Raw genomic sequence first — 21,819 nt, forward strand, 5'->3', positions numbered from 1 at the left:
CTGGGCAGGGCAGTGCGAGGGGCTGGTGGAGCGTGGGCGGCAGATGCGGGCGAGGCCAGCAGTCCAGAAGGGCTCTGGCGTCCCAGGGATGGGACAGCTCTGGCTAGGAAGGTCTCTTGGACGTCCTGCACAGGGGCCCAGCTGGTCCTCCGCGGCCCAGAGAGACCGAAAGCCAGGGGACGGGTCCTAGAGGCCCCCCGAGGGATGGCGAGGCCTCGTTGGGTGGGGCGGGCCCCTTGGGTTGCCCAGTGGCCGTGCGGGGAGGAATGCCTGACTCCACGGGCCATGGCGAAGGAAGAGAAGGTCCCCCTTTTCTGGATCGATGATGATCAATGCCAGCGTATGAGGCATCGATGACGAATAATGTGTGTCTGGAACTCTGAGGTCCACTCGCAAGGAAACGGGGCCTTTCTCTTCCTGCCTTTCCATCCTCGAGCCCAACGGGGCAGCGCCGACCGCCCGAGGAGCCCAGTCGATGGCGTCTCACTGTGGGTGTCACCTTGTCTCTTGGGTCTCCCTTATAGGGTGGAAGCCGAAGGCCAGGCCAGGCTGCGTGGGGCCGAGACCCCTCCTCTGGCGGTGGTGGCAGGAGAGATCCCAAGGTGAGGCATGGCCTCGGGCTGTCTTGGTTTGGGTCATCGGGGCCAGTGTTTTCCATGTCTTTAAAATGTCCTATGTAGAATCCCCAGGTGACTAATCGTCCCTTGAGAACTAAGGCATGAACCTTTATGCTGGTTAATTGACAATAGGGATTTCACCAAAGGAAGATACAATCTCTTTTGGTACTACTTAGATCATCAGGGATATTCAAGTGTCTTGTACTCTGATTTTCGTTAATCAAGTACTTCTTGTTATGAAGGAAACATTAAATTGATCCCAAAACATGAACATGGGAAGTGACATTGGCCTAATGTACCCGTGATGATTAGAACATGGGTCAGGTCCCAGTGGTGAGTCATGAATGACGCATGATAAGGGTCTGAAGCCCTGTGGCCCCACACAGTCCATCCTCTTTGGCTCTGTTTAGGCCATCCTGTGGACAGGTGTTAGGAACACAGAAAGTTCGGGTTCTTACAGCGTATACGTTTTCAAAGTATTCATACAGCAAGGAGAACACCATGAAAGTTATAGGTAATAGTTGAAGAGCATATGTTGTTGTCTAATTACGAACAAATATGTTGAAGAAAGAAATATTAATCAAAATTGCCAACAGCAGCGCTCCTTATGAGATAAGTCAGTCAAACGGTCACCTTTGTGGCCAATTATCAGAGAGACTTGAAGAGTTGTAAGTGTTAGAAATTTCCTGTATTGTTGTGAGTCAGTTTCAAGTTTGAGGTAGTTCTTTCAGTCAAGAGACAAAACAGTCTCTAAAGCATGGCTGTGCTTTACATTGTTAAGTAACAGGGCAGATGAAATGTAGAGGCAAGACGCGACGGTGATCCCTTTTCTTTTCTTTCTCTTTTTCATCATTGGCTGTGCTTTGTGCTGTCAAACGTGCTCACGCTGGAGCGGATTGAGCGTGATCCCACGGTGACGTCACACGTCTTCTTGGGTGTTGTGAATGATTGAGTGTCTGAATGACTGTGTGGGAATTGCTGAATCCGTCAATGAAGTAATACACGTGAAGGAGGCACAGAGACCCCGTCACGGACCAGTGATGAGGCGCGTGACGGGAAGAGTCCTGAAGGAAGAAAGCATCTCTGAAACTCTGAGGTCTGTCCCAGCACCTAAGGAGTCTCCTCTCTTGGGGGAAATTGTGTCTGGAGAGAGATGCCAGGGGTATACAAAGGTCATGTGTTCTCGTATTTATTTCTTTGTCGTGGGTTTGTTAGGAATGGCTGCGTGCCAGAATCATTAAGCAAACGTAAGTGAAGAAATAAGGAAAAATAGGGTGAATCATTGTCCACATATGAAGAGGCTTAGGAAATGAGGCTGTTCATGAACCTTGAAAACAGTGAGGCCCATCAAATACCTGGCAAGGGTCGGATATCTGACCAAAGTTAGATAGCAATGCGTTCATAAAAGTCCGTTTAAGTTCTGCCACGGAGTAAAGATTGAGGTTGGTTTGTTTTTGTTTTTTCTTTCACTAGAATGAAAGTATATAGGAAGTGATAAATGCATAAATATTGTGTAAGGGGAAGTCGGGCAACGATGATCAGTGGCAATTAGATCCTAACGCCTTTGTCACCCTCTGTGTTCTGTACCGCCCAGGATGAAGGCGTTAGAGATGGTTGAACATCTGCCACGGGCACGGGCTCGGTGGTTGCCTCTATATAGTAGAATGGAGATTAATGTGAGTAACGGCTGAGTTTCTTTGCTTGGACTTTTTCGATTCGAGTGATTACTGTACTATTAAGAAATGTGGGGGAGTTTCCTGACAGCGGTGGGTTAAGGATCCGGCTTTCCCTGGGTCGGTGCTGTGGTGTGGGTTTGATGACGGGCGTGGGAACTTTCTTGTGCCACAGTCCCGGGGAAGAAAATAAGTAAATCCGGGTACGGAATCCAAAAGAAATGCAGAATCTAAGTAGCGGAGGCAGCGGCATCTGAGTGTTGAGTATGGAGTATAGACCATGATATAGATTAAGGCACCTATAGCGAAAGAGAGCATTGGTCTGAGATGTGTTAGGGGAAGAATGATTCGAGGTGCTTGTTTAGTATGTTGTTTGTAAAAGGTACTTCTAAAATGATTCCTCACTTTTTGATTTGATTAATTTATTTTGGTCCTTGTGTGGAAAACAGAAGTTTCCAGGCCAAGGATCCAATCCCCGCCACAGTAGTGACAAGGCTGATCCTTAAGTGCTCGGCCCCAGAGAACCACTGCATGTTTTCAATTGAGTCGACAAAGAAATTAGAGTGTTAAGTAGGAAAGGGGGACAGTATTGGATCGATGATGACTACTGGTGGCGTATGAGTCGTGTACGATGAATACGTGTCTGGAACGCTGAGGTCCAATGTCCTCCGTGCCGTGACCCTCACGGGCGAGGCCAGGCATCCAGGGGGGCCGTCCGTGTGTCCTCTGGGGGGCCTTCCTGGTGCTTGCGTTCGCCCAGTGGGCCAGTGGGAGCCCCTGTGGACCAGCCTGCCAGAACTGAAGGAGGAGAGCGAGGGAGGGCCGGCATTCCCAAGGCGCCAGGTCCCTGGTGACCCCACCCCCCATGGTCTGCCTCTTGCCATGCCATGGGCTGCAGGTTGGCCAGAGGTCTTGGGCTGATGTCCCCGAGGCTGAGGCCGTGGGGCAAGGGTGAGGTAGGCAGGGTCAGGGAGGGCCCACCTCTGTCCCGGGGCTGGGCGGCCAGCTGGTGGTTGGTGGGTGTCCCGAGACAGGGCTGTGCCCTGCCAGCAGGGTTGCCCCGATGGAGGCGTGCATGTGGAAGCCGCGAGCCTGGAGAATGGCTGTGCCATTGGGTCTCCTGCTCTTGGCTTTGTACTCTTCAGCAGGCAGCCGCCAGGCCCGAAGGCCGGCTCCTTCCTGGATGAGCAGGCGAGGATGGCAGCGTTGTCTTTGGAGCCAGGGGACCAGTGTGAGCAGCATCCCAGGGCTTGTCGGGGCTGGGCTGGGCAGGGCAGTGCGAGGGGCTGGTGGAGGGTGGGCGGCAGATGCGGGCGAGGCCAGCAGTCCAGAAGGGCTCTGGCGTCCCAGGGATGGGACAGCTCTGGCTAGGAAGGTCTCTTGGACGTCCTGCACAGGGGCCCAGCTGGTCCTCCGCGGCCCAGAGAGACCGAAAGCCAGGGGACGGGTCCTAGAGGCCCCCCGAGGGATGGCGAGGCCTCGTTGGGTGGGGCGGGCCCCTTGGGTTGCCCAGTGGCCGTGCGGGGAGGAATGCCTGACTCCACGGGCCATGGCGAAGGAAGAGAAGGTCCCCCTTTTCTGGATCGATGATGATCAATGCCAGCGTATGAGGCATCGATGACGAATAATGTGTGTCTGGAACTCTGAGGTCCACTCGCAAGGAAACGGGGCCTTTCTCTTCCTGCCTTTCCATCCTCGAGCCCAACGGGGCAGCGCCGACCGCCCGAGGAGCCCAGTCGATGGCGTCTCACTGTGGGTGTCACCTTGTCTCTTGGGTCTCCCTTATAGGGTGGAAGCCGAAGGCCAGGCCAGGCTGCGTGGGGCCGAGACCCCTCCTCTGGCGGTGGTGGCAGGAGAGATCCCAAGGTGAGGCATGGCCTCGGGCTGTCTTGGTTTGGGTCATCGGGGCCAGTGTTTTCCATGTCTTTAAAATGTCCTATGTAGAATCCCCAGGTGACTAATCGTCCTTTGAGAACTAAGGCATGAACCTTTATGCTGGTTAATTGACAATAGGGATTTCACCAAAGGAAGATACAATCTCTTTTGGTACTACTTAGATCATCAGGGATATTCAAGTGTCTTGTACTCTGATTTTCGTTAATCAAGTACTTCTTGTTATGAAGGAAACATTAAATTGATCCCAAAACATGAACATGGGAAGTGACATTGGCCTAATGTACCCGTGATGATTAGAACATGGGTCAGGTCCCAGTGGTGAGTCATGAATGACGCATGATAAGGGTCTGAAGCCCTGTGGCCCCACACAGTCCATCCTCTTTGGCTCTGTTTAGGCCATCCTGTGGACAGGTGTTAGGAACACAGAAAGTTCGGGTTCTTACAGCGTATACGTTTTCAAAGTATTCATACAGCAAGGAGAACACCATGAAAGTTATAGGTAATAGTTGAAGAGCATATGTTGTTGTCTAATTACGAACAAATATGTTGAAGAAAGAAATATTAATCAAAATTGCCAACAGCAGCGCTCCTTATGAGATAAGTCAGTCAAACGGTCACCTTTGTGGCCAATTATCAGAGAGACTTGAAGAGTTGTAAGTGTTAGAAATTTCCTGTATTGTTGTGAGTCAGTTTCAAGTTTGAGGTAGTTCTTTCAGTCAAGAGACAAAACAGTCTCTAAAGCATGGCTGTGCTTTACATTGTTAAGTAACAGGGCAGATGAAATGTAGAGGCAAGACGCGACGGTGATCCCTTTTCTTTTCTTTCTCTTTTTCATCATTGGCTGTGCTTTGTGCTGTCAAACGTGCTCACGCTGGAGCGGATTGAGCGTGATCCCACGGTGACGTCACACGTCTTCTTGGGTGTTGTGAATGATTGAGTGTCTGAATGACTGTGTGGGAATTGCTGAATCCGTCAATGAAGTAATACACGTGAAGGAGGCACAGAGACCCCGTCACGGACCAGTGATGAGGCGCGTGACGGGAAGAGTCCTGAAGGAAGAAAGCATCTCTGAAACTCTGAGGTCTGTCCCAGCACCTAAGGAGTCTCCTCTCTTGGGGGAAATTGTGTCTGGAGAGAGATGCCAGGGGTATACAAAGGTCATGTGTTCTCGTATTTATTTCTTTGTCGTGGGTTTGTTAGGAATGGCTGCGTGCCAGAATCATTAAGCAAACGTAAGTGAAGAAATAAGGAAAAATAGGGTGAATCATTGTCCACATATGAAGAGGCTTAGGAAATGAGGCTGTTCATGAACCTTGAAAACAGTGAGGCCCATCAAATACCTGGCAAGGGTCGGATATCTGACCAAAGTTAGATAGCAATGCGTTCATAAAAGTCCGTTTAAGTTCTGCCACGGAGTAAAGATTGAGGTTGGTTTGTTTTTGTTTTTTCTTTCACTAGAATGAAAGTATATAGGAAGTGATAAATGCATAAATATTGTGTAAGGGGAAGTCGGGCAACGATGATCAGTGGCAATTAGATCCTAACGCCTTTGTCACCCTCTGTGTTCTGTACCGCCCAGGATGAAGGCGTTAGAGATGGTTGAACATCTGCCACGGGCACGGGCTCGGTGGTTGCCTCTATATAGTAGAATGGAGATTAATGTGAGTAACGGCTGAGTTTCTTTGCTTGGACTTTTTCGATTCGAGTGATTACTGTACTATTAAGAAATGTGGGGGAGTTTCCTGACAGCGGTGGGTTAAGGATCCGGCTTTCCCTGGGTCGGTGCTGTGGTGTGGGTTTGATGACGGGCGTGGGAACTTTCTTGTGCCACAGTCCCGGGGAAGAAAATAAGTAAATCCGGGTACGGAATCCAAAAGAAATGCAGAATCTAAGTAGCGGAGGCAGCGGCATCTGAGTGTTGAGTATGGAGTATAGACCATGATATAGATTAAGGCACCTATAGCGAAAGAGAGCATTGGTCTGAGATGTGTTAGGGGAAGAATGATTCGAGGTGCTTGTTTAGTATGTTGTTTGTAAAAGGTACTTCTAAAATGATTCCTCACTTTTTGATTTGATTAATTTATTTTGGTCCTTCTGTGGAAAACAGAAGTTTCCAGGCCAAGGATCCAATCCCCGCCACAGTAGTGACAAGGCTGATCCTTAAGTGCTCGGCCCCAGAGAACCACTGCATGTTTTCAATTGAGTCGACAAAGAAATTAGAGTGTTAAGTAGGAAAGGGGGACAGTATTGGATCGATGATGACTACTGGTGGCGTATGAGTCGTGTACGATGAATACGTGTCTGGAACGCTGAGGTCCAATGTCCTCCGTGCCGTGACCCTCACGGGCGAGGCCAGGCATCCAGGGGGGCCGTCCGTGTGTCCTCTGGGGGGCCTTCCTGGTGCTTGCGTTCGCCCAGTGGGCCAGTGGGAGCCCCTGTGGACCAGTCTGCCAGAACTGAAGGAGGAGAGCGAGGGAGGGCCGGCATTCCCAAGGCGCCAGGTCCCTGGTGACCCCACCCCCCATGGTCTGCCTCTTGCCATGCCATGGGCTGCAGGTTGGCCAGAGGTCTTGGGCTGATGTCCCCGAGGCTGAGGCCGTGGGGCAAGGGTGAGGTAGGCAGGGTCAGGGAGGGCCCACCTCTGTCCCGGGGCTGGGCGGCCAGCTGGTGGTTGGTGGGTGTCCCGAGACAGGGCTGTGCCCTGCCAGCAGGGTTGCCCCGATGGAGGCGTGCATGTGGAAGCCGCGAGCCTGGAGAATGGCTGTGCCATTGGGTCTCCTGCTCTTGGCTTTGTACTCTTCAGCAGGCAGCCGCCAGGCCCGAAGGCCGGCTCCTTCCTGGATGAGCAGGCGAGGATGGCAGCGTTGTCTTTGGAGCCAGGGGACCAGTGTGAGCAGCATCCCAGGGCTTGTCGGGGCTGGGCTGGGCAGGGCAGTGCGAGGGGCTGGTGGAGCGTGGGCGGCAGATGCGGGCGAGGCCAGCAGTCCAGAAGGGCTCTGGCGTCCCAGGGATGGGACAGCTCTGGCTAGGAAGGTCTCTTGGACGTCCTGCACAGGGGCCCAGCTGGTCCTCCGCGGCCCAGAGAGACCGAAAGCCAGGGGACGGGTCCTAGAGGCCCCCCGAGGGATGGCGAGGCCTCGTTGGGTGGGGCGGGCCCCTTGGGTTGCCCAGTGGCCGTGCGGGGAGGAATGCCTGACTCCACGGGCCATGGCGAAGGAAGAGAAGGTCCCCCTTTTCTGGATCGATGATGATCAATGCCAGCGTATGAGGCATCGATGACGAATAATGTGTGTCTGGAACTCTGAGGTCCACTCGCAAGGAAACGGGGCCTTTCTCTTCCTGCCTTTCCATCCTCGAGCCCAACGGGGCAGCGCCGACCGCCCGAGGAGCCCAGTCGATGGCGTCTCACTGTGGGTGTCACCTTGTCTCTTGGGCCTCCCTTATAGGGTGGAAGCCGAAGGCCAGGCCAGGCTGCGTGGGGCCGAGACCCCTCCTCTGGCGGTGGTGGCAGGAGAGATCCCAAGGTGAGGCATGGCCTCGGGCTGTCTTGGTTTGGGTCATCGGGGCCAGTGTTTTCCATGTCTTTAAAATGTCCTATGTAGAATCCCCAGGTGACTAATCGTCCTTTGAGAACTAAGGCATGAACCTTTATGCTGGTTAATTGACAATAGGGATTTCACCAAAGGAAGATACAATCTCTTTTGGTACTACTTAGATCATCAGGGATATTCAAGTGTCTTGTACTCTGATTTTCGTTAATCAAGTACTTCTTGTTATGAAGGAAACATTAAATTGATCCCAAAACATGAACATGGGAAGTGACATTGGCCTAATGTACCCGTGATGATTAGAACATGGGTCAGGTCCCAGTGGTGAGTCATGAATGACGCATGATAAGGGTCTGAAGCCCTGTGGCCCCACACAGTCCATCCTCTTTGGCTCTGTTTAGGCCATCCTGTGGACAGGTGTTAGGAACACAGAAAGTTCGGGTTCTTACAGCGTATACGTTTTCAAAGTATTCATACAGCAAGGAGAACACCATGAAAGTTATAGGTAATAGTTGAAGAGCATATGTTGTTGTCTAATTACGAACAAATATGTTGAAGAAAGAAATATTAATCAAAATTGCCAACAGCAGCGCTCCTTATGAGATAAGTCAGTCAAACGGTCACCTTTGTGGCCAATTATCAGAGAGACTTGAAGAGTTGTAAGTGTTAGAAATTTCCTGTATTGTTGTGAGTCAGTTTCAAGTTTGAGGTAGTTCTTTCAGTCAAGAGACAAAACAGTCTCTAAAGCATGGCTGTGCTTTACATTGTTAAGTAACAGGGCAGATGAAATGTAGAGGCAAGACGCGACGGTGATCCCTTTTCTTTTCTTTCTCTTTTTCATCATTGGCTGTGCTTTGTGCTGTCAAACGTGCTCACGCTGGAGCGGATTGAGCGTGATCCCACGGTGACGTCACACGTCTTCTTGGGTGTTGTGAATGATTGAGTGTCTGAATGACTGTGTGGGAATTGCTGAATCCGTCAATGAAGTAATACACGTGAAGGAGGCACAGAGACCCCGTCACGGACCAGTGATGAGGCGCGTGACGGGAAGAGTCCTGAAGGAAGAAAGCATCTCTGAAACTCTGAGGTCTGTCCCAGCACCTAAGGAGTCTCCTCTCTTGGGGGAAATTGTGTCTGGAGAGAGATGCCAGGGGTATACAAAGGTCATGTGTTCTCGTATTTATTTCTTTGTCGTGGGTTTGTTAGGAATGGCTGCGTGCCAGAATCATTAAGCAAACGTAAGTGAAGAAATAAGGAAAAATAGGGTGAATCATTGTCCACATATGAAGAGGCTTAGGAAATGAGGCTGTTCATGAACCTTGAAAACAGTGAGGCCCATCAAATACCTGGCAAGGGTCGGATATCTGACCAAAGTTAGATAGCAATGCGTTCATAAAAGTCCGTTTAAGTTCTGCCACGGAGTAAAGATTGAGGTTGGTTTGTTTTTGTTTTTTCTTTCACTAGAATGAAAGTATATAGGAAGTGATAAATGCATAAATATTGTGTAAGGGGAAGTCGGGCAACGATGATCAGTGGCAATTAGATCCTAACGCCTTTGTCACCCTCTGTGTTCTGTACCGCCCAGGATGAAGGCGTTAGAGATGGTTGAACATCTGCCACGGGCACGGGCTCGGTGGTTGCCTCTATATAGTAGAATGGAGATTAATGTGAGTAACGGCTGAGTTTCTTTGCTTGGACTTTTTCGATTCGAGTGATTACTGTACTATTAAGAAATGTGGGGGAGTTTCCTGACAGCGGTGGGTTAAGGATCCGGCTTTCCCTGGGTCGGTGCTGTGGTGTGGGTTTGATGACGGGCGTGGGAACTTTCTTGTGCCACAGTCCCGGGGAAGAAAATAAGTAAATCCGGGTACGGAATCCAAAAGAAATGCAGAATCTAAGTAGCGGAGGCAGCGGCATCTGAGTGTTGAGTATGGAGTATAGACCATGATATAGATTAAGGCACCTATAGCGAAAGAGAGCATTGGTCTGAGATGTGTTAGGGGAAGAATGATTCGAGGTGCTTGTTTAGTATGTTGTTTGTAAAAGGTACTTCTAAAATGATTCCTCACTTTTTGATTTGATTAATTTATTTTGGTCCTTGTGTGGAAAACAGAAGTTTCCAGGCCAAGGATCCAATCCCCGCCACAGTAGTGACAAGGCTGATCCTTAAGTGCTCGGCCCCAGAGAACCACTGCATGTTTTCAATTGAGTCGACAAAGAAATTAGAGTGTTAAGTAGGAAAGGGGGACAGTATTGGATCGATGATGACTACTGGTGGCGTATGAGTCGTGTACGATGAATACGTGTCTGGAACGCTGAGGTCCAATGTCCTCCGTGCCGTGACCCTCGCGGGCGAGGCCAGGCATCCAGGGGGGCCGTCCGTGTGTCCTCTGGGGGGCCTTCCTGGTGCTTGCGTTCGCCCAGTGGGCCAGTGGGAGCCCCTGTGGACCAGCCTGCCAGAACTGAAGGAGGAGAGCGAGGGAGGGCCGGCATTCCCAAGGCGCCAGGTCCCTGGTGACCCCACCCCCCATGGTCTGCCTCTTGCCATGCCATGGGCTGCAGGTTGGCCAGAGGTCTTGGGCTGATGTCCCCGAGGCTGAGGCCGTGGGGCAAGGGTGAGGTAGGCAGGGTCAGGGAGGGCCCACCTCTGTCCCGGGGCTGGGCGGCCAGCTGGTGGTTGGTGGGTGTCCCGAGACAGGGCTGTGCCCTGCCAGCAGGGTTGCCCCGATGGAGGCGTGCATGTGGAAGCCGCGAGCCTGGAGAATGGCTGTGCCATTGGGTCTCCTGCTCTTGGCTTTGTACTCTTCAGCAGGCAGCCGCCAGGCCCGAAGGCCGGCTCCTTCCTGGATGAGCAGGCGAGGATGGCAGCGTTGTCTTTGGAGCCAGGGGACCAGTGTGAGCAGCATCCCAGGGCTTGTCGGGGCTGGGCTGGGCAGGGCAGTGCGAGGGGCTGGTGGAGGGTGGGCGGCAGATGCGGGCGAGGCCAGCAGTCCAGAAGGGCTCTGGCGTCCCAGGGATGGGACAGCTCTGGCTAGGAAGGTCTCTTGGACGTCCTGCACAGGGGCCCAGCTGGTCCTCCGCGGCCCAGAGAGACCGAAAGCCAGGGGACGGGTCCTAGAGGCCCCCCGAGGGATGGCGAGGCCTCGTTGGGTGGGGCGGGCCCCTTGGGTTGCCCAGTGGCCGTGCGGGGAGGAATGCCTGACTCCACGGGCCATGGCGAAGGAAGAGAAGGTCCCCCTTTTCTGGATCGATGATGATCAATGCCAGCGTATGAGGCATCGATGACGAATAATGTGTGTCTGGAACTCTGAGGTCCACTCGCAAGGAAACGGGGCCTTTCTCTTCCTGCCTTTCCATCCTCGAGCCCAACGGGGCAGCGCCGACCGCCCGAGGAGCCCAGTCGATGGCGTCTCACTGTGGGTGTCACCTTGTCTCTTGGGTCTCCCTTATAGGGTGGAAGCCGAAGGCCAGGCCAGGCTGCGTGGGGCCGAGACCCCTCCTCTGGCGGTGGTGGCAGGAGAGATCCCAAGGTGAGGCATGGCCTCGGGCTGTCTTGGTTTGGGTCATCGGGGCCAGTGTTTTCCATGTCTTTAAAATGTCCTATGTAGAATCCCCAGGTGACTAATCGTCCCTTGAGAACTAAGGCATGAACCTTTATGCTGGTTAATTGACAATAGGGATTTCACCAAAGGAAGATACAATCTCTTTTGGTACTACTTAGATCATCAGGGATATTCAAGTGTCTTGTACTCTGATTTTCGTTAATCAAGTACTTCTTGTTATGAAGGAAACATTAAATTGATCCCAAAACATGAACATGGGAAGTGACATTGGCCTAATGTACCCGTGATGATTAGAACATGGGTCAGGTCCCAGTGGTGAGTCATGAATGACGCATGATAAGGGTCTGAAGCCCTGTGGCCCCACACAGTCCATCCTCTTTGGCTCTGTTTAGGCCATCCTGTGGACAGGTGTTAGGAACACAGAAAGTTCGGGTTCTTACAGCGTATACGTTTTCAAAGTATTCATACAGCAAGGAGAACACCATGAAAGTTATAGGTAATAGTTGAAGAGCATATGTTGTTGTCTAATTACGAACAAATATGTTGAAGAAAGAAATATTAATCAAAATTGCCAACAGCAGCGCTCCTTATGAGATAAGTCAGTCAAACGGTCACCTTTGTGGCCAATTATCAGAGAGACTTGAAGAGTTGTAAGTGTTAGAAATTTCCTGTATTGTTGTGAGTCAGTTTCAAGTTTGAGGTAGTTCTTTCAGTCAAGAGACAAAACAGTCTCTAAAGCATGGCTGTGCTTTACATTGTTAAGTAACAGGGCAGATGAAATGTAGAGGCAAGACGCGACGGTGATCCCTTTTCTTTTCTTTCTCTTTTTCATCATTGGCTGTGCTTTGTGCTGTCAAACGTGCTCACGCTGGAGCGGATTGAGCGTGATCCCACGGTGACGTCACACGTCTTCTTGGGTGTTGTGAATGATTGAGTGTCTGAATGACTGTGTGGGAATTGCTGAATCCGTCAATGAAGTAATACACGTGAAGGAGGCACAGAGACCCCGTCACGGACCAGTGATGAGGCGCGTGACGGGAAGAGTCCTGAAGGAAGAAAGCATCTCTGAAACTCTGAGGTCTGTCCCAGCACCTAAGGAGTCTCCTCTCTTGGGGGAAATTGTGTCTGGAGAGAGATGCCAGGGGTATACAAAGGTCATGTGTTCTCGTATTTATTTCTTTGTCGTGGGTTTGTTAGGAATGGCTGCGTGCCAGAATCATTAAGCAAACGTAAGTGAAGAAATAAGGAAAAATAGGGTGAATCATTGTCCACATATGAAGAGGCTTAGGAAATGAGGCTGTTCATGAACCTTGAAAACAGTGAGGCCCATCAAATACCTGGCAAGGGTCGGATATCTGACCAAAGTTAGATAGCAATGCGTTCATAAAAGTCCGTTTAAGTTCTGCCACGGAGTAAAGATTGAGGTTGGTTTGTTTTTGTTTTTTCTTTCACTAGAATGAAAGTATATAGGAAGTGATAAATGCATAAATATTGTGTAAGGGGAAGTCGGGCAACGATGATCAGTGGCAATTAGATCCTAACGCCTTTGTCACCCTCTGTGTTCTGTACCGCCCAGGATGAAGGCGTTAGAGATGGTTGAACATCTGCCACGGGCACGGGCTCGGTGGTTGCCTCTATATAGTAGAATGGAGATTAATGTGAGTAACGGCTGAGTTTCTTTGCTTGGACTTTTTCGATTCGAGTGATTACTGTACTATTAAGAAATGTGGGGGAGTTTCCTGACAGCGGTGGGTTAAGGATCCGGCTTTCCCTGGGTCGGTGCTGTGGTGTGGGTTTGATGACGGGCGTGGGAACTTTCTTGTGCCACAGTCCCGGGGAAGAAAATAAGTAAATCCGGGTACGGAATCCAAAAGAAATGCAGAATCTAAGTAGCGGAGGCAGCGGCATCTGAGTGTTGAGTATGGAGTATAGACCATGATATAGATTAAGGCACCTATAGCGAAAGAGAGCATTGGTCTGAGATGTGTTAGGGGAAGAATGATTCGAGGTGCTTGTTTAGTATGTTGTTTGTAAAAGGTACTTCTAAAATGATTCCTCACTTTTTGATTTGATTAATTTATTTTGGTCCTTCTGTGGAAAACAGAAGTTTCCAGGCCAAGGATCCAATCCCCGCCACAGTAGTGACAAGGCTGATCCTTAAGTGCTCGGCCCCAGAGAACCACTGCATGTTTTCAATTGAGTCGACAAAGAAATTAGAGTGTTAAGTAGGAAAGGGGGACAGTATTGGATCGATGATGACTACTGGTGGCGTATGAGTCGTGTACGATGAATACGTGTCTGGAACGCTGAGGTCCAATGTCCTCCGTGCCGTGACCCTCGCGGGCGAGGCCAGGCATCCAGGGGGGCCGTCCGTGTGTCCTCTGGGGGGCCTTCCTGGTGCTTGCGTTCGCCCAGTGGGCCAGTGGGAGCCCCTGTGGACCAGCCTGCCAGAACTGAAGGAGGAGAGCGAGGGAGGGCCGGCATTCCCAAGGCGCCAGGTCCCTGGTGACCCCACCCCCCATGGTCTGCCTCTTGCCATGCCATGGGCTGCAGGTTGGCCAGAGGTCTTGGGCTGATGTCCCCGAGGCTGAGGCCGTGGGGCAAGGGTGAGGTAGGCAGGGTCAGGGAGGGCCCACCTCTGTCCCGGGGCTGGGCGGCCAGCTGGTGGTTGGTGGGTGTCCCGAGACAGGGCTGTGCCCTGCCAGCAGGGTTGCCCCGATGGAGGCGTGCATGTGGAAGCCGCGAGCCTGGAGAATGGCTGTGCCATTGGGTCTCCTGCTCTTGGCTTTGTACTCTTCAGCAGGCAGCCGCCAGGCCCGAAGGCCGGCTCCTTCCTGGATGAGCAGGCGAGGATGGCAGCGTTGTCTTTGGAGCCAGGGGACCAGTGTGAGCAGCATCCCAGGGCTTGTCGGGGCTGGGCTGGGCAGGGCAGTGCGAGGGGCTGGTGGAGCGTGGGCGGCAGATGCGGGCGAGGCCAGCAGTCCAGAAGGGCTCTGGCGTCCCAGGGATGGGACAGCTCTGGCTAGGAAGGTCTCTTGGACGTCCTGCACAGGGGCCCAGCTGGTCCTCCGCGGCCCAGAGAGACCGAAAGCCAGGGGACGGGTCCTAGAGGCCCCCCGAGGGATGGCGAGGCCTCGTTGGGTGGGGCGGGCCCCTTGGGTTGCCCAGTGGCCGTGCGGGGAGGAATGCCTGACTCCACGGGCCATGGCGAAGGAAGAGAAGGTCCCCCTTTTCTGGATCGATGATGATCAATGCCAGCGTATGAGGCATCGATGACGAATAATGTGTGTCTGGAACTCTGAGGTCCACTCGCAAGGAAACGGGGCCTTTCTCTTCCTGCCTTTCCATCCTCGAGCCCAACGGGGCAGCGCCGACCGCCCGAGGAGCCCAGTCGATGGCGTCTCACTGTGGGTGTCACCTTGTCTCTTGGGTCTCCCTTATAGGGTGGAAGCCGAAGGCCAGGCCAGGCTGCGTGGGGCCGAGACCCCTCCTCTGGCGGTGGTGGCAGGAGAGATCCCAAGGTGAGGCATGGCCTCGGGCTGTCTTGGTTTGGGTCATCGGGGCCAGTGTTTTCCATGTCTTTAAAATGTCCTATGTAGAATCCCCAGGTGACTAATCGTCCCTTGAGAACTAAGGCATGAACCTTTATGCTGGTTAATTGACAATAGGGATTTCACCAAAGGAAGATACAATCTCTTTTGGTACTACTTAGATCATCAGGGATATTCAAGTGTCTTGTACTCTGATTTTCGTTAATCAAGTACTTCTTGTTATGAAGGAAACATTAAATTGATCCCAAAACATGAACATGGGAAGTGACATTGGCCTAATGTACCCGTGATGATTAGAACATGGGTCAGGTCCCAGTGGTGAGTCATGAATGACGCATGATAAGGGTCTGAAGCCCTGTGGCCCCACACAGTCCATCCTCTTTGGCTCTGTTTAGGCCATCCTGTGGACAGGTGTTAGGAACACAGAAAGTTCGGGTTCTTACAGCGTATACGTTTTCAAAGTATTCATACAGCAAGGAGAACACCATGAAAGTTATAGGTAATAGTTGAAGAGCATATGTTGTTGTCTAATTACGAACAAATATGTTGAAGAAAGAAATATTAATCAAAATTGCCAACAGCAGCGCTCCTTATGAGATAAGTCAGTCAAACGGTCACCTTTGTGGCCAATTATCAGAGAGACTTGAAGAGTTGTAAGTGTTAGAAATTTCCTGTATTGTTGTGAGTCAGTTTCAAGTTTGAGGTAGTTCTTTCAGTCAAGAGACAAAACAGTCTCTAAAGCATGGCTGTGCTTTACATTGTTAAGTAACAGGGCAGATGAAATGTAGAGGCAAGACGCGACGGTGATCCCTTTTCTTTTCTTTCTCTTTTTCATCATTGGCTGTGCTTTGTGCTGTCAAACGTGCTCACGCTGGAGCGGATTGAGCGTGATCCCACGGTGACGTCACACGTCTTCTTGGGTGTTGTGAATGATTGAGTGTCTGAATGACTGTGTGGGAATTGCTGAATCCGTCAGTGAAGTAATACACGTGAAGGAGGCACAGAGACCCCGTCACGGACCAGTGATGAGGCGCGTGACGGGAAGAGTCCTGAAGGAAGAAAGCATCTCTGAAACTCTGAGGTCTGTCCCAGCACCTAAGGAGTCTCCTCTCTTGGGGGAAATTGTGTCTGGAGAGAGATGCCAGGGGTATACAAAGGTCATGTGTTCTCGTATTTATTTCTTTGTCGTGGGTTTGTTAGGAATGGCTGCGTGCCAGAATCATTAAGCAAACGTAAGTGAAGAAATAAGGAAAAATAGGGTGAATCATTGTCCACATATGAAGAGGCTTAGGAAATGAGGCTGTTCATGAACCTTGAAAACAGTGAGGCCCATCAAATACCTGGCAAGGGTCGGATATCTGACCAAAGTTAGATAGCAGTGCGTTCATAAAAGTCCGTTTAAGTTCTGCCACGGAGTAAAGATTGAGGTTGGTTTGTTTTTGTTTTTTCTTTCACTAGAATGAAAGTATATAGGAAGTGATAAATGCATAAATATTGTGTAAGGGGAAGTCGGGCAACGATGATCAGTGGCAATTAGATCCTAACGCCTTTGTCACCCTCTGTGTTCTGTACCGCCCAGGATGAAGGCGTTAGAGATGGTTGAACATCTGCCACGGGCACGGGCTCGGTGGTTGCCTCTATATAGTAGAATGGAGATTAATGTGAGTAACGGCTGAGTTTCTTTGCTTGGACTTTTTCGATTCGAGTGATTACTGTACTATTAAGAAATGTGGGGGAGTTTCCTGACAGCGGTGGGTTAAGGATCCGGCTTTCCCTGGGTCGGTGCTGTGGTGTGGGTTTGATGACGGGCGTGGGAACTTTCTTGTGCCACAGTCCCGGGGAAGAAAATAAGTAAATCCGGGTACGGAATCCAAAAGAAATGCAGAATCTAAGTAGCGGAGGCAGCGGCATCTGAGTGTTGAGTATGGAGTATAGACCATGATATAGATTAAGGCACCTATAGCGAAAGAGAGCATTGGTCTGAGATGTGTTAGGGGAAGAATGATTCGAGGTGCTTGTTTAGTATGTTGTTTGTAAAAGGTACTTCTAAAATGATTCCTCACTTTTTGATTTGATTAATTTATTTTGGTCCTTGTGTGGAAAACAGAAGTTTCCAGGCCAAGGATCCAATCCCCGCCACAGTAGTGACAAGGCTGATCCTTAAGTGCTCGGCCCCAGAGAACCACTGCATGTTTTCAATTGAGTCGACAAAGAAATTAGAGTGTTAAGTAGGAAAGGGGGACAGTATTGGATCGATGATGACTACTGGTGGCGTATGAGTCGTGTACGATGAATACGTGTCTGGAACGCTGAGGTCCAATGTCCTCCGTGCCGTGACCCTCACGGGCGAGGCCAGGCATCCAGGGGGGCCGTCCGTGTGTCCTCTGGGGGGCCTTCCTGGTGCTTGCGTTCGCCCAGTGGGCCAGTGGGAGCCCCTGTGGACCAGCCTGCCAGAACTGAAGGAGGAGAGCGAGGGAGGGCCGGCATTCCCAAGGCGCCAGGTCCCTGGTGACCCCACCCCCCATGGTCTGCCTCTTGCCATGCCATGGGCTGCAGGTTGGCCAGAGGTCTTGGGCTGATGTCCCCGAGGCTGAGGCCGTGGGGCAAGGGTGAGGTAGGCAGGGTCAGGGAGGGCCCACCTCTGTCCCGGGGCTGGGCGGCCAGCTGGTGGTTGGTGGGTGTCCCGAGACAGGGCTGTGCCCTGCCAGCAGGGTTGCCCCGATGGAGGCGTGCATGTGGAAGCCGCGAGCCTGGAGAATGGCTGTGCCATTGGGTCTCCTGCTCTTGGCTTTGTACTCTTCAGCAGGCAGCCGCCAGGCCCGAAGGCCGGCTCCTTCCTGGATGAGCAGGCGAGGATGGCAGCGTTGTCTTTGGAGCCAGGGGACCAGTGTGAGCAGCATCCCAGGGCTTGTCGGGGCTGGGCTGGGCAGGGCAGTGCGAGGGGCTGGTGGAGGGTGGGCGGCAGATGCGGGCGAGGCCAGCAGTCCAGAAGGGCTCTGGCGTCCCAGGGATGGGACAGCTCTGGCTAGGAAGGTCTCTTGGACGTCCTGCACAGGGGCCCAGCTGGTCCTCCGCGGCCCAGAGAGACCGAAAGCCAGGGGACGGGTCCTAGAGGCTCCCCGAGGGATGGCGAGGCCTCGTTGGGTGGGGCGGGCCCCTTGGGTTGCCCAGTGGCCGTGCAGGGAGGAATGCCTGACTCCACGGGCCATGGCGAAGGAAGAGAAGGTCCCCCTTTTCTGGATCGATGATGATCAATGCCAGCGTATGAGGCATCGATGACGAATAATGTGTGTCTGGAACTCTGAGGTCCACTCGCAAGGAAACGGGGCCTTTCTCTTCCTGCCTTTCCATCCTCGAGCCCAACGGGGCAGCGCCGACCGCCCGAGGAGCCCAGTCGATGGCGTCTCACTGTGGGTGTCACCTTGTCTCTTGGGCCTCCCTTATAGGGTGGAAGCCGAAGGCCAGGCCAGGCTGCGTGGGGCCGAGACCCCTCCTCTGGCGGTGGTGGCAGGAGAGATCCCAAGGTGAGGCATGGCCTCGGGCTGTCTTGGTTTGGGTCATCGGGGCCAGTGTTTTCCATGTCTTTAAAATGTCCTATGTAGAATCCCCAGGTGACTAATCGTCCCTTGAGAACTAAGGCATGAACCTTTATGCTGGTTAATTGACAATAGGGATTTCACCAAAGGAAGATACAATCTCTTTTGGTACTACTTAGATCATCAGGGATATTCAGGTGTCTTGTACTCTGATTTTCGTTAATCAAGTACTTCTTGTTATGAAGGAAACATTAAATTGATCCCAAAACATGAACATGGGAAGTGACATTGGCCTAATGTACCCGTGATGATTAGAACATGGGTCAGGTCCCAGTGGTGAGTCATGAATGACGCATGACAAGGGTCTGAAGCCCTGTGGCCCCACACAGTCCATCCTCTTTGGCTCTGTTTAGGCCATCCTGTGGACAGGTGTTAGGAACACAGAAAGTTCGGGTTCTTACAGCGTATACGTTTTCAAAGTATTCATACAGCAAGGAGAACACCATGAAAGTTATAGGTAATAGTTGAAGAGCATATGTTGTTGTCTAATTATGAGCAAATATGTTGAAGAAAGAAATATTAATCAAAATTGCCAACAGCAGCGCTCCTTATGAGATAAGTCAGTCAAACGGTCACCTTTGTGGCCAATTATCAGAGAGACTTGAAGAGTTGTAAGTGTTAGAAATTTCCTGTATTGTTGTGAGTCAGTTTCAAGTTTGAGGTAGTTCTTTCAGTCAAGAGACAAAACAGTCTCTAAAGCATGGCTATGCTTTACATTGTTAAGTAACAGGGCAGATGAAATGTAGAGGCAAGACGCGACGGTGATCCCTTTTCTTTTCTTTCTCTTTTTCATCATTGGCTGTGCTTTGTGCTGTCAAACGTGCTCACGCTGGAGCGGATTGAGCGTGATCCCACGGTGACGTCACACGTCTTCTTGGGTGTTGTGAATGACTGAGTGTCTGAATGACTGTGTGGGAATTGCTGAATCCGTCAATGAAGTAATACACGTGAAGGAGGCACAGAGACCCCGTCACGGACCAGTGATGAGGCGCGTGACGGGAAGAGTCCTGAAGGAAGAAAGCATCTCTGAAACTCTGAGGTCTGTCCCAGCACCTAAGGAGTCTCCTCTCTTGGGGGAAATTGTGTCTGTAGAGAGATGCCAGAGATATACAAAGGTCATGTGTTCTCGTATTTATTTCTTTGTCGTGGGTTTGTTAGGAATGGCTGCGTGCCAGAATCATTAAGCAAATATTAGTAAGTGTATACGGAAAAAATATGTTCGTGCATTGTAGAAGTAGCAATTGTCTTGGGAGTTAATAGATACTGTGCATAAACATTGAAAACCTTGATTCTGTGAAATAAATTGGAAAGGGTCACCTCTTTGTTCAAAGTTAGATGCAAATGCTTAAGTAGGAGGCAGTTTCATTGTTCTGCTTCAGACAAAATTTTCATTTTTTTTCTTTTAACAGAGTAATTTTATGGATGGAAAGAAAAGTAATATACGGTTAAATACTTTGTAAGTGACATACAGGAAAGAGAGCAGTGCCAATTACGTCCTAATACCTTTGTCATCGTCTGTGCTGTGTGCTGCCCAGAATGAATGCACTGGCATAATTTAGCATCTTCCGTGGCCGTGAGCTCTGTGGTCCCCTCTGCATTGTCCGAGGATGGAAATTAATGTGAGTTAATAGCTGAAGTGCTTTTCTCAGATAGGTTTTTTTATTAGAGTAAGTCACTGTATTATTAAGAAATGTGAAATATAAGTACATGAGGCAGCTGCATGTAGTGTCGAGTGTGTTTTCATGAACATATTGAAAACTGAGAGTATTTATGTGAGATGGATTAAACGAGGAATCATTCTATGTACATCAAGGCTCTTGGTTTCTTTGGTTCTTGTATCTCTGTAGTTGTACTTCGAAAATGATTATTGCATTTTTGATTGAAACAATGAGGAGCTAGATCTATATGTAGAAACAGAGGGACAATATCGGATCGATGATGACTCCTGGTGGCGTGTGAGTCGTGAACGATGAATACATGTCTGGAACGCTGAGGTCCAGTGCGGGGGCATCTGGTCCGATGAACTGTTTGAGGTGATCTCTCAGGCAGAAATTAGGAATACCCAGAGATCTTTCTTTTTGGTCATTGCGACCATGCCATTTGCATTTTTTTTTAATTGGATCAATGTAAGAGTCAATATACTAATGTGAACATTTTAAAATGATGGAGTTCCCTGGTGGCCTAGAAGTTAAGGATTTAGCATGTCACTTGTGTGGTGGGGGTTCAATCCCTGGCCCAGGAAGTTCTGCGTGCCTTAGGCACAGCCAAAAAATAAAGATGAATGTAACGCCATATCTAATTATAGAAATATATCATTGGGCTAAAATTACTAACTTATATTAATACATTAACATACTGAAAATACTGATAACCATTAGGACAGATATGGTATATGGTTATCACATCTTAGGCTGATGGTGATATAGGAAGTCACAGGTAATAGGTACTGACTGAGTCAATTACAACTTAGACATTTTATTCCTTAAGGGAAAAAGAAATAAACTTACCTAGAATTAATAAGTGACTCCACTACTGTGCAAATGGATAGTGGAAGATTTGGATCAAGGGAGAGACTATCTCAATATTTTTAAAACCTTGTCTGCTTGTTGTTGTTCAGAGGACATGCTCCCGCTCTTTCGGCTTCTGCTGAGCTCAAGATTGTCAGGCCGCCTCCGCGCCAGCAAAGAAGCGAAGGTGACCGTGGGGCAGGTTGTTGTTGGGCTCGGGTGGTCTGTTTGCGGGTACTCAGGGTACTATTAGAAAGCGTGGAATGAATCTGAAAGGTACTCATCATTCCACGCGAGAGGGGCTGTGCCTCACTGTCTGCTGAGGGATGATGGGCAGGACTGAGGTGGGAGAGTGGAAGAGAGAGCCCCTCGGTGGGAAAGGACGCTACAGACTGAGCTTAGGGATGTTGGCGGACCTTGTTCTGGGGGGACGTCGCGAACCCTGTATTGTATTGACGCTTCTCAATGAAGTAATGATAGCATCGATACCAGTACGGAAATGAACGAGGTGCAGAGACTCGGTCATGGACCAGTGATGAGGGTCGTGACGGGAGGAGTCCTGAACGATGACAACATCTGAAACTCTGAGGTCCAACCCAGTGCCCGAGTCGCCTCTTGCCTCGGGTGTCACTGTGCCTGTAGAGCGATGTCAGGAATACGGATACATCACCTCCTTGTGTTATTTCACAGACTTAGATTTGCTGCTCTGACTAGAGCTGTGTTAGAGCCATCAAGCCAGCATAAGCTAACATGTAAGGAAACACAGGGTGATGCAGTGTCCAAGTAGGAACATATCTCGTGGGGGAAAGAGACTGTCCGTAAACCCTGAAAGCAGGGATGCTCATTAAGTAAATGGGGCAGGGCCACC

General features: G+C 50.7%; 1 long non-coding RNA gene and 13 other non-coding genes across 14 annotated transcripts in view; all 14 read left to right on the forward strand.

The window, feature by feature from the left end:
- The window catches only part of LOC110258339 (uncharacterized), a 54,453-nt gene that overhangs the window by 9,633 nt on the left and 23,001 nt on the right, over positions 1-21,819 (forward strand). Inside the window, exons 10-27 of the long non-coding RNA XR_014811406.1 lie at positions 525-1,713; positions 2,212-2,293; positions 3,436-3,521; positions 4,079-5,267; positions 5,766-5,847; positions 6,990-7,075; positions 7,633-8,821; positions 9,320-9,401; positions 10,547-10,629; positions 11,187-12,375; positions 12,874-12,955; positions 14,098-14,183; positions 14,741-15,929; positions 16,428-16,509; positions 17,652-17,737; positions 18,295-19,483; positions 19,854-20,063; positions 21,062-21,138. This is a non-coding gene — a long non-coding RNA (uncharacterized LOC110258339). The remainder of the gene's footprint in view (positions 1-524; positions 1,714-2,211; positions 2,294-3,435; positions 3,522-4,078; positions 5,268-5,765; positions 5,848-6,989; positions 7,076-7,632; positions 8,822-9,319; positions 9,402-10,546; positions 10,630-11,186; positions 12,376-12,873; positions 12,956-14,097; positions 14,184-14,740; positions 15,930-16,427; positions 16,510-17,651; positions 17,738-18,294; positions 19,484-19,853; positions 20,064-21,061; positions 21,139-21,819) is intronic.
- On the forward strand, positions 316-390 carry LOC146402065 (small nucleolar RNA SNORD113/SNORD114 family). Its single transcript, XR_014811682.1, has one exon. It is a non-coding gene; the product is annotated as a small nucleolar RNA SNORD113/SNORD114 family (small nucleolar RNA).
- On the forward strand, positions 2,881-2,952 carry LOC146402066 (small nucleolar RNA SNORD113/SNORD114 family). Its single transcript, XR_014811613.1, has one exon. It is a non-coding gene; the product is annotated as a small nucleolar RNA SNORD113/SNORD114 family (small nucleolar RNA).
- Positions 3,870-3,944, forward strand: LOC146402067 (small nucleolar RNA SNORD113/SNORD114 family). The gene has a single exon (XR_014811683.1). It is a non-coding gene; the product is annotated as a small nucleolar RNA SNORD113/SNORD114 family (small nucleolar RNA).
- On the forward strand, positions 6,435-6,506 carry LOC146402068 (small nucleolar RNA SNORD113/SNORD114 family). The gene has a single exon (XR_014811614.1). It is a non-coding gene; the product is annotated as a small nucleolar RNA SNORD113/SNORD114 family (small nucleolar RNA).
- On the forward strand, positions 7,424-7,498 carry LOC146402069 (small nucleolar RNA SNORD113/SNORD114 family). The gene has a single exon (XR_014811684.1). It is a non-coding gene; the product is annotated as a small nucleolar RNA SNORD113/SNORD114 family (small nucleolar RNA).
- LOC146402070 (small nucleolar RNA SNORD113/SNORD114 family) lies at positions 9,989-10,060 on the forward strand. Its single transcript, XR_014811615.1, has one exon. It is a non-coding gene; the product is annotated as a small nucleolar RNA SNORD113/SNORD114 family (small nucleolar RNA).
- LOC146402071 (small nucleolar RNA SNORD113/SNORD114 family) lies at positions 10,978-11,052 on the forward strand. The gene has a single exon (XR_014811685.1). It is a non-coding gene; the product is annotated as a small nucleolar RNA SNORD113/SNORD114 family (small nucleolar RNA).
- Positions 13,543-13,614, forward strand: LOC146402072 (small nucleolar RNA SNORD113/SNORD114 family). The gene has a single exon (XR_014811617.1). It is a non-coding gene; the product is annotated as a small nucleolar RNA SNORD113/SNORD114 family (small nucleolar RNA).
- LOC146402073 (small nucleolar RNA SNORD113/SNORD114 family) lies at positions 14,532-14,606 on the forward strand. Its single transcript, XR_014811686.1, has one exon. It is a non-coding gene; the product is annotated as a small nucleolar RNA SNORD113/SNORD114 family (small nucleolar RNA).
- LOC146402074 (small nucleolar RNA SNORD113/SNORD114 family) lies at positions 17,097-17,168 on the forward strand. Its single transcript, XR_014811618.1, has one exon. It is a non-coding gene; the product is annotated as a small nucleolar RNA SNORD113/SNORD114 family (small nucleolar RNA).
- On the forward strand, positions 18,086-18,160 carry LOC146402075 (small nucleolar RNA SNORD113/SNORD114 family). Its single transcript, XR_014811688.1, has one exon. It is a non-coding gene; the product is annotated as a small nucleolar RNA SNORD113/SNORD114 family (small nucleolar RNA).
- On the forward strand, positions 20,373-20,444 carry LOC146402076 (small nucleolar RNA SNORD113/SNORD114 family). Its single transcript, XR_014811623.1, has one exon. It is a non-coding gene; the product is annotated as a small nucleolar RNA SNORD113/SNORD114 family (small nucleolar RNA).
- On the forward strand, positions 21,477-21,546 carry LOC146402077 (small nucleolar RNA SNORD113/SNORD114 family). The gene has a single exon (XR_014811708.1). It is a non-coding gene; the product is annotated as a small nucleolar RNA SNORD113/SNORD114 family (small nucleolar RNA).

Source organism: Sus scrofa, chromosome 7 (genome assembly GCF_054392235.1).
Source record: "Sus scrofa isolate SSC_HxYL_T2T_F1_AM1 chromosome 7, Sscrofa_HxYL_maternal_Yorkshire_Landrace_v2.0, whole genome shotgun sequence".
Lineage (NCBI taxonomy): Eukaryota > Metazoa > Chordata > Mammalia > Artiodactyla > Suidae > Sus > Sus scrofa.